We start from the raw sequence: 10,591 nt of genomic DNA on the forward strand, positions 1-10,591 counted from the left end.
CACTTTGAGACAACAGCGTTAAAATTATATGTGACGCCTGTGATGAAGATTTGTCCACTCGTATATGAGAGACTCTAACACTTGCTTTAAACCAAAGATGCGTCACATACAAGACTGTGTTTACGAGTACCGTTTATGAGCTCTTAACTTCAAATATCATGAGTTTATGGTTATTAGACAACACACACACACAGACACACACACGCGCGAGCACAAAATACAGCCAGATTACCAGATAACATTTTCTAAGTGCTTACTTGTAATGTTGAAACCTGAGAATATCTTAATCATTTACGAAACTTAAACACACACACACACCTAGGTAGAGACTCAGGAGCCAGGCAGGTGTATGAGATCTGTCAGGTAATGTGCAACTGTTGGCAACACTCGCACCTAGTGATGTATCACATGTCTTCAGGAGAGTAGTGTGTGTGTGTGTGTGTGTGTGTGTGTGTGTGTGTGTGTGTGTGTGTGTGTGTGTGTGTCAAAGTAACTACAGACTGCTAGACAATACGGCAAACAAACAAACAATATTAACAAGAATAAACTGGCCGTGTTTTCAGCACCTCAGTCCCTGACCCACAAAAAAACCAACGGAGACACGACCAAAAACTCATCAAAACAAAACATCTTCACTACAACACCATAACACTATGGTCAATGGACGTGGCCCAAGAAATAAATATGGGCAATCAGTTTTGGTCAGCAACATTGTACAGTAAACTAACTTTGATCAGGTGGCGTACTGGTGTGCCAACCGATGCTACCCAGTTGACCTCTTCCTCTCAGACTTCTAATTTAACCTAACTTAACTAAACCTATTATACGCTAACCTAACTTATTCTAAACTAACCTAGCCAAACTTAACCTAGTCTAACCTAACTTAACCTATTTTAAACTAAGCTAATCTAATCCTACATAACATAATTTGACCCCACCTAACCCCAGGTAACGCTAGGGGTGTTTAATCAGGTGAGGTAATAAAGGAGAGGAGAGGTGAGGTACTCAGCACGTGGTCCCTTAACCTGGTGTACTGAGACACCAACACCATGCAGGGGCGGCGGGTGTGTTCTGCAGGTTACCATGGTGATAATACAGGTTAGCAGCCCGGGGTGATTCAAGTCTAGCTCTCCTGGTGTGTGTGTGTGTGTGTGTGTGTGTGTGTGTGTGTGGGTGTGTGTGTGTGTGTGTGTGTGTGTGTGTGTGTGTTGATGGCTGCTGCTGTTCTTGGTCACTTGGCTACCTTCTTATATAACTTTTGATGTGGAGGAAGTTTTAGTGATGATGATCGTATTACTGATACCACTACTACTTTTAACTTAAACTTCCCTTTATATTACTACTACTACTACTTACTTTACTAATAATAATAATAATAATAATAATACCGGTAATAATAGTACGTAAAATAATAATTTGGTGTACGGAGTGATGTCTGTTGTGATTTTCTATTTTACTTTTTATTTACGAGTAGTTACGTTATTTTAATTTTATTTTAACGTCAGTAGTTGTGTTGTTAGAGGAGGTGATTAAATCCTTCTACCGTCTCTGCGTATTACTGGCGGCCGCTAAACGTGTCTGGTAACGTTTGTGGTGTACCTCCGCCAATCACAGCCTCGGTTTGAATTCATTAAGGCGCGGAAAATATTACCCTTTAAAAGAGTGATTTGGTGAATGGCTGACTGTAGCTGTGATGATGATAGTTTAATGGTGGTTAATGTTGGTTGTGAGTTGAATATTTTACTAAATACACAGAGAAGAGATAGCAACACACATTGATGGTATAGTATTAATAATTACAATAGATTAAGAAAATAGGTCGAAAGTTATCACATGAAGAACGATTGTGTTATTGAGTGTGTCCAGGGCCCCTATGGTGATGCAGACTCAAGGGGTTATAGAAGGAATTTAAGAGTAACGGAGTGGAGGTGTGACAAGAGAGGTTTGGTGCGTCACTCAGGCGTCACTCAAAATATCATAGGGAAGACGACACTCACCTGCATACAACATGAAGAAGAGAAACTTCATACATCAAGTCCGAAGACAAGAGGTTGACCTTTATGTCTCCATAGAGTTTTTCCCACATGGTGGTGTTGTCTGGCTAAACTGAGTCCTGCTCCACAAATTCCCCTGCGCTCCCACACTGCGCCTGCTGGTCTTTCCCTGGCTTCACAGATATTAGTTCACCTTGTCACAAGTTCTTCCTCATGCTGGGCGCTGGTGATGGGAGGAGTCATTGATTCGGTGTTTCTTGAATTTACCTGTTAACTAATTTACTTACTATAACACAGAGTTCAGTCAATGGAGTCTTAATGGTTCTCACACTTGATTGGTTCAGTAAGACGGAGCCGACGTGTATGTTGTCACTTAGGAATACAACACTGATATGAGTACTCTGGCGGTCACTACACTTGACCCAGTATATGGGTTGAGCGAGCGGAGGAGGTGTGCGCTCGGGGGAGGGAGGGAAAAGTGTGGTGGCACCTGGGCAGTTATTCTCCTGGCCACCCTCCCGGCTGACCCTCACCACTACCTTCGTTCACACCACTTAACATCGTCCGCTGCCACATTACTTACCCCTGCTGTAACACCCGCAGCCCTCGTGTGCTGTATGTTGTGTAACGCTAGGCCGCTGCTGTATCTGGCCGTGAGGATGCTAGGTTCTTAATACACCTCCAATACGAGGCTTCATTTACTTAACAATATAAAACAGTTCTCACCAAAGTTGATTAAGAGTGAACGATAATTTGATCACCTGAAGGCAGCTTCAGACTGTTGTCGTTGATGGCCAAGATACATGGAGGCCAGACGCGTCCACCAATCTCGTGGAGGGCTCTAAGTCTTGACCAATCAGACGAGGACTTGTACAGTGCATCATTGCCTGGACCAATGACAGGACGCGTGGTGGGTGCTCTTGTGGTTACCAACAATGCACACGTGTGGGCAATACACTTTACTTCATGACAAATAAACAGGTACACTACACCACACCGTGAATATTTCATTGTTGTCAAAGGACTTGGTCTCTCTGTACAGGAGCCCCAGACTAAGCATCATTAATAATATTTCAGTAGTCAGCCGATGATCTAACATGTTGATCTATATAAATGTATTGAGAGCTTCATAAAGACCGGTGTTGTCACATGTCATCCACGGACTGTTTCGTCTTGAAAGTGTTGTGAAAGATACAATCCTCCCCAGAATGACTGAAAATAAGGATCAGAGTCAGAGTATGAATGGATCTGTGGTGTGCGTGTGGCCGGGGGGGTGGGGCGCACCACGTGTCAACACTATCTGGTTCCTCACTCTTGGTTTTTGCTCAGCAGGACTAACCGAATTCTTCAGCGAATAAAACACACCACTGTGTAGTATACGGATTGTGAAACCAAGGATACGAACAGGAACCGGATTCTCAAACATCCTGTAAGTTAATGTTTATAACCTTAACTGGTGATGGGTGGATGGATCTAATAAGACAATAAGTCTTGTGTATTTTGGCTATCTTGGATCTCTGTTTATGGTGCTTCGCTTGAGGAGGAGGCAGTAAGCTTAGGGAAGGGAGGAGGCAGTAGCTTAGGGAGCAGTGAGCACGTTCTTTTATCTCTAGTGACGGGAGTACGGTATTCAGGGCCCAAGATCCGGTACTTCATAATATACAACTTAACCTCGTAACTGTAGGAGTAACACAAGGCTGACTCTCGCTCAGCACACAAATGACTCAAGATGGCATGTAAATTTCACCCAGGTTGTAAAGGTAACTAGATGGCGTTCTCTTATTCTGATTAGAGAAAGAATAAAATAACTTGGGATTCCTTGAGTCTCTGGATCTAATATTGAAGGAGTTTATTGGGGTATGAATAGTGTGGGTACAACAAATTATATAGTGGGTATAGACTCTCCCTCCTGTCCCGTTAGTATCACTGGTTATCTCCCTGGGGCACCTCAGTCGACCCACCTGTGAATGGGTACTTATATGCAGGTAGATAAACGATGAAGGTAGAGTGATGCCTGTAGTCTAGTCTGTAGTTAAGATTCCAACAGAATCTTTAAACCAAGATGACGGGAAAATTGTGATTACTTTAGGTTTTATTTAGTGACTCCAAGTTTTATAAATGGTGGATGAACTAACTAACTCGGTGGTTATGTTTTGTAACGTAACAGTGAATAGATTATGACGTGTTGTGAGTCAGTGTGAGGAAGTGTTGCTGTAAGTTGGGGGATAATTATGACCAGGTATTGGTGTGTGTGTGTGTGTGTGTGTGTGTGTGTGTGTGTGAACGAGACTCTAGGAATAAACCAGAATTAACCAGTAAGGCATAAAATGAACGAAAATTAAGGACTTGATACTGTATGCATTTAATTTTCAAGGACACGATCTTGATGCCCATCAGTAAAGTACAGATAGAACGATACAAAAGGAAATTAAGAGCGATAATATAAAGAATGAGGGTAAATAATAATGAAAAAATGGCATAAAAGGTTAAAAGGGATTCAAAATAGACGTTTAAGGGCGCAATGATTTATGGAATGAACGTAAATATATGATAATAGAAACGAATAAAAATGAATAGTATTAATACGAAAATATACTGTATATAAATGGTTGTTAATGCTGATATATGAGAAATTATATACGATTTTTTTTAATATCTAATACAGTGGTTCTCAACCTTGTTTGCCTCTTTGCTTCACCATATGTCAGAATGTCATTCCCCCTCCTTTCCAAGATTGTCTGCCTCAAAAGTGCATTCCAAATATATGCATATAATACTGAAAATCCTTTATTTTTTCCATATTAGTATCAGTTTCCCCCCTGAAAACCTGAGGAAATTCCCTGGTTGAGAACTGATCTAATACGAACTGAGACCACAAAAATAATGGGAATATATAAGTTTACCTTCATATATTATAAGAAATCCGGATATATTGTGAAGATAAGTATGCAAGTATGTATACGTGCGTGTTTACCTGTGTGTGTGTGTGTGGTGCAATAATAGTTAGAAAAAGTAGTGTTAGTGGTGAGACAGCTGCTTATTTATTGTTTAAACTTCCCGATGTCTGAAGTGATATTAAGGTACATCATGTCCTTAAGAAGATCTGTAAACATTGACGTTCAGTATTTTTTTTTGGTGGGGGGTGGGTGGTTGTGATTGGTCGATTAAGTATTGTTGTTTTCTGGATCATTCAATGGGAGATGTATTGTTTTTCCTGTGTTGCTGTTTCTTTTGTTGTTATTGTATTATTGTCTTCTTGTACACGAGTCATTGGTAAACTAAATTCGGTTCCTTTATGGGTATCTGGTAAAACGTGGCTGGGTGGGGGCTAATTAAGCGATTTAGGGTCTATTTACCTGAATCCCCCTTTCTCAAAGTATACAAGACACCTTATTAATAGTATAGGCCTAAATTATTTGTGAGTTTGAGTATAATTTTGGGTTAGTTGTTTGTTGATCTTTTTTTTTGAAGGTGCAGCAACTTCTGTGGGATCCCATTGGTAGGAGCTGTTGTGTTGATTAATGTGCGCTGTTGTCTTGTTTTGCAACGTTTGTCTGTGTTGTGTTGGTGGTGATAGTGTGGTGTGTTGTTGTTGTTCAAATATTGTAATGATCACCTGAAGGTTAGATACTGACTTATTTCCTTGAAGATTAAACCTCCAGCTTATTTTAAGGAAGATTAGACACCCCAAGGTTCACGGAAGTTAAGACTCTACCTTATTTAAACAGAACTGATTAGACACTCCAGTTTATTTCCTCCAGCTTATTTGAATTGAACATTAGGTACTCAAGCTTATTTCAACTGAAGATGAGACATTCCAGGCTTATTTCGCTTGGAAGTTAAACACTTCAGCTTATTTCAACTGAAGATTAGGCACTCCATTATTTCACCTGAAGATTAAACACGCAGCTTAGTTCACCTAAACATTACACGCCCCAGCTTATGTTTCTTAGCGATATGAGATTCAATTTGAGTGTTTATTTGTCTATTTATTTTATACTTATTCACTGATTCATAACCACTTTTTAACGTGTTCTTGCACTCGACCTCCTCCTCCCACACACAGACGCAAGCAGCAGCACCCATGCTCACCACCACCACTCTCTGTCATGCCAGCGGCTACTCCCCACACACACACACACAACGGGGTCACTTGGCGTCAATAAGAGTGGTAAATACTCTGGTGTCTTCGTAACGCTGTGTGTGTGTGTCTGTGTGTGTGTGTGTGTGTCTGTGTGTGTGTGTGTGTGTCTGTGTGTGTGTTTCTGTGTGTCCTTCCATAGCTAACATGATAACATAAAGGAGTTGCAATGTTTATACTTCACTAACATACATACATACATACATTACTAACTCATACATACATTGCTGATACCAGTATTTTTATTATAATTATTTAACCTAACCTAACCTACATGTTATCATTGCACGGTGTAGTGATACTCAAATGAACAGTGATGGCTGCAACATGACGTAGCCGACTTGACTTGGGGGAGGGGTTACGTTTTTCATTCCAGCTCTCATCCTATCCTGACCTGACGATAGTGTGTTCCTGCCCCCGAGGGATACTTTTTCTTGTTATTTTTTCAGGTGTATTCCAACAACCTGTTCTTGATCAACCTTATTTTCTTCCTGCAATAAGACGTGTTTTCAGTGAGTCGTTCTTGACCAAACTTATTACGTATAACCTATGACCTGTTCTTGATCCAACTTATTTCTTCCTGCAATAAGACGTATATCGAGTAATCAGTTGTTAATCAGCCTTATTTACTCTGGGTGTAAGACATGTTTTACGAAGTGTGTCATGCAGTGGGGGTAGTGGATGACCTGTTTCCTGCTTACACTCGGCTGGCCAATAAGAGTTAAGTATCGGGTGCAGTTGTCGAGCGTCCAGTGGTGTAGTGGAGTAACCTGCGACTGTTGTTGTTGTTGTTGAACTGCTATTATTATTTGTTGTTGTATGCTATTATTGTTGTTGTTGTACTGCTATTATTGTTGTTGTTGTACTGCTATTATTGTTGTTGTTGTATTGCTATTATTGTTGTTGTTGAACTGCTATTATTGTTGTTGAACTACTATTATTGTTGTTGTTGTGCTGCTATTATTGTTGTTGTTGTTGTTGTTGAACTGCTATTATTGTTGTTGTTGAACTGCTATTATGTTGTTGTTGAACTGCTATTATTGTTGTTGTTGAACTGCTATTATTGTTTGTTGTTGTTGAACTGCTATTATTGTTGTTGTTGAACTACTATTATTGTTGTTGTGCTGCTATTATTGTTGTTGTTGTTGTTGAACTGCTATTATTGTTGTTGTTGTTGTTGAACTGCTATTATTGTTGTTGTTGAACTGCTATTATTGTTGTTGTTGTTGTTAACTGCTATTATTGTTGTTGTTGAACTACTATTATTGTTGTTGTTGTGCTGCTATTATTGTTGTTGTTGTTGTTGAACTGCTATTATTGTTGTTTGAATTCTGTATTTGTTGTTGTTGAACTGCTATTATTGTTGTTGTTGAACTACTATATTGTTGTTGTTGAACTACTATTATTGTTGTTGTTGTACTGCTATTATTGTTGTTGTTGAACTGCTATTATTGTTGTTGTTGAACTGCTATTATTGTTGTTGTTGAACTGCTATTATTATTTGTTGTTGAACTGCTATTATTGTTGTTGTACTGCTATTATTGTTGTTGTTGAACTGCTTATTATTGTTGTTGAACTACTATTATTGTTGTTGTTGAACTGTTATTGTTGTTGTTGAACTGCATTATTGTTGTTGTTGTACTATTATTGTTGCTGTTGAACTGCTATTGTTGTTGTTGAACTGCTATTATTGTTGTTGTTGAACTGCTATTATTGTTGTTGTTGTTGAACTGCTATTATTGTTTGAACTACTATTATTGTTGTTGCTATTATTGTTGCTGTTGTTGTTGAACTGTTATTGTTGTTGTTGAACTGCTATTATTGTTGTTGTTGTTGTTGAACTGCTATTATTGTTGTTGTTGAACTACTATTATTGTTGTTGTTGTGCTGCTATTATTGTTGTTGTTGTGTTGAACTGCTATTATTGTTGTTGTTGAACTGCTATTATTGTTGTTGTTGTTGAACTGCTATTATTGTTGTTGTTGTTGTGCTGCTATTATTGTTGTTGTTGTTGAACTGCTATTATTGTTGTTGTTGAACTGCTATTATTGTTGTTGTTGAACTGCTATTATTGTTGTTGTTGCTGAACTGCTATTATTGTTGTTGTTGAACTACTATTATTGTTGTTGTTGCTATTATTGTTGTTGTTGTTGTTGAACTGTATTATTGTTGTTGTTGAACCGTTATTATTGTTGTTGTTGAACTGTCATTATTGTTGTTGTTGTTGAACTGCTATTATTGTTGTTGTTGAACTGCTATTATTGTTGTTGTTGAACTGCTATTGTTGTTGAACTGCATTATTGTTGTTGTTGTACTGCTATTATTGTTGTTGTTGAACTGCTATTGTTGTTGTTGAACTGCTTGTTGTTGTTGTTGAACTGCTTATTATTGTTGTTGTTGAACTGCTATTATTGTTGTTGTACTGCTATTATTGTTGTTGTTGAACTGCTATTATTGTTGTTGTTGAACTCATTATTGTGTTGTTGAACTGCTATTGTTGTGTTGAACTCATTATTGTGTTGTTGCTGCTATTATTGTTGTTGTTGTTGTTGTAACTGCTATTATTGTTGTTGTTGAACTGCTATTATTGTTGTTGTTGTTGTTCTACTATTGTTGTTGTTGAACTACTATTATTGTTGTTGTGCTGCTATTATTGTGTTGTTGTTGTGAACTGCTATTGTGTTGTTGTTGTTGAACTGCTGTTATTGTTGTTGAACTGCTATTATTGTTGTTTGTTGAACTGCTATTATTGTTGTTGTTGAACTATTATTGCTGTTGTTGAACTATTATTGTTGTTGTTGAACTGCTATTATTGTGTTGTTGTGCTGCTATTATTGTTGTTGTTGTTGTTGAACTGCTATTATTGTTGTTGTTGAACTGCTATTATTGTTGTTGTTGAACTGCTATTGTTGTTGATATTGTTGTTGTTGAACTGCTATTATTGTGTTATTATTGTTGTTGTTGTGCTGCTATTATTGTTGTTGTTGACATTGTTGTTGTTGAACTGCTATTATTGTTGTTGTTGAACTTTATTATTGGAACTGCTATTATTGTTGTTGTTGAACTGCTATTATTGTTGTTGTTGAACTGCTATTATTGTTGTTGTTGAACTGCTATTATGTTGTTGAACTGCTATTATTGTTGTTGTTGAACTGCCATTATTGTTGTTGTTGAACTGCTATTATTGTTGTTGTTGAACCGCTATTATTGTTGTTGTTGTAATTGCTATTATTGTTGTTGAACTGCTATTGTGTTGTTGTTGAACTGCTATTATTGTTGTTGTTGAACTGCTATTATTGTTGTTGTTGAACTGCTATTATTGTTGTTGTTGTACTGCTATTATTGTTGTTGTTGAACTGCTATTATTGTTGTGTTGCTATTATTGTTGTTGTTGAACTGCTATTATTGTTGTGATTATTGTTGTTGTTGTGCTATTATTTGTTGTTGTTGAACTGCTATTATTGTTGTTGTGAACTGCTATTATTGTTGTTGTTGTTGAACTGCTATTATTGTTGTTGTTGAACTACTATTATTGTTGTTAGTTGCTATTATTGTTGTTGTTGTGTTGAACTGCTATTGTTGTTGTTGTTGAACTGCTATTATTGTTGTTGTTGAACTGCTATTATTGTTGTTGTGAACTGCTATTATTGTTGTTGTTGTTGTTGAACTGCTATTATTGTTGTTGTTGAACTGCTATTATTGTTGTTGTTGTGCTGCTATTATTGTTGTTGTTGTTGTTGAACTGCTATTATTGTTGTTGTTGAACTGCTATTATTGTTGTTGTTGAACTGCTATTATTGTGTTGTTGAACGCTATTGTTGTTGTTGAACTGCTATTATTGTTGTTGTTGAGCTGCTATTATTATTGTTGTTGTTGAACTGCTATTATTGTTGTTGTTGAACTGCTATTATTGTTGTTGTTGAACTGCTATTATTGTTGTTGTTGAACTGCTTATTGTTGTTGTTGAACCTGTTATTATTGTTGTTGTTGAACTGCTATTATTGTTGTTGTTGAACTGCTATTATTGTTGTTGTTGTTGAACTGCTATTATTGTTGTTGTTGAACTGCTATTATTGCTGTTGTTGAACTGCTATTATTGTTGTTGGAACTGCTATTATTGTTGTTGCTGAACTGCTATTATTGTGTTGACTTTGTTGTTGAACTGCTATTATTGTTGTTGTTCGTATTATTGTTGTTGAACTGCTATTATTGTTGTTGCTGAACTGCTATTATTGTTGTTGTTGAACTGCTATTATTGTTGTTGTTGAACTGCTATTATTATGTGTTGAACTTTATGCTATTATTGTTGAACTGCTATTATTGTTGTGTTGAACTGCTATTATTGTTGTTGTTGAACTGCTATATTGTTGTTGTTGAACTGCTATTATTGTTGCTGAACTGCTATTATTGTTGTTGTTGAACTGCTATTATTGTTGTTGTTGAACTGCTATTATTG

This window comes from Homarus americanus, unplaced genomic scaffold (genome assembly GCF_018991925.1).
Source record: "Homarus americanus isolate GMGI-L3 unplaced genomic scaffold, GMGI_Hamer_2.0 scaffold36473, whole genome shotgun sequence".
In the NCBI taxonomy this organism is placed as follows: Eukaryota; Metazoa; Arthropoda; class Malacostraca; order Decapoda; family Nephropidae; genus Homarus; species Homarus americanus.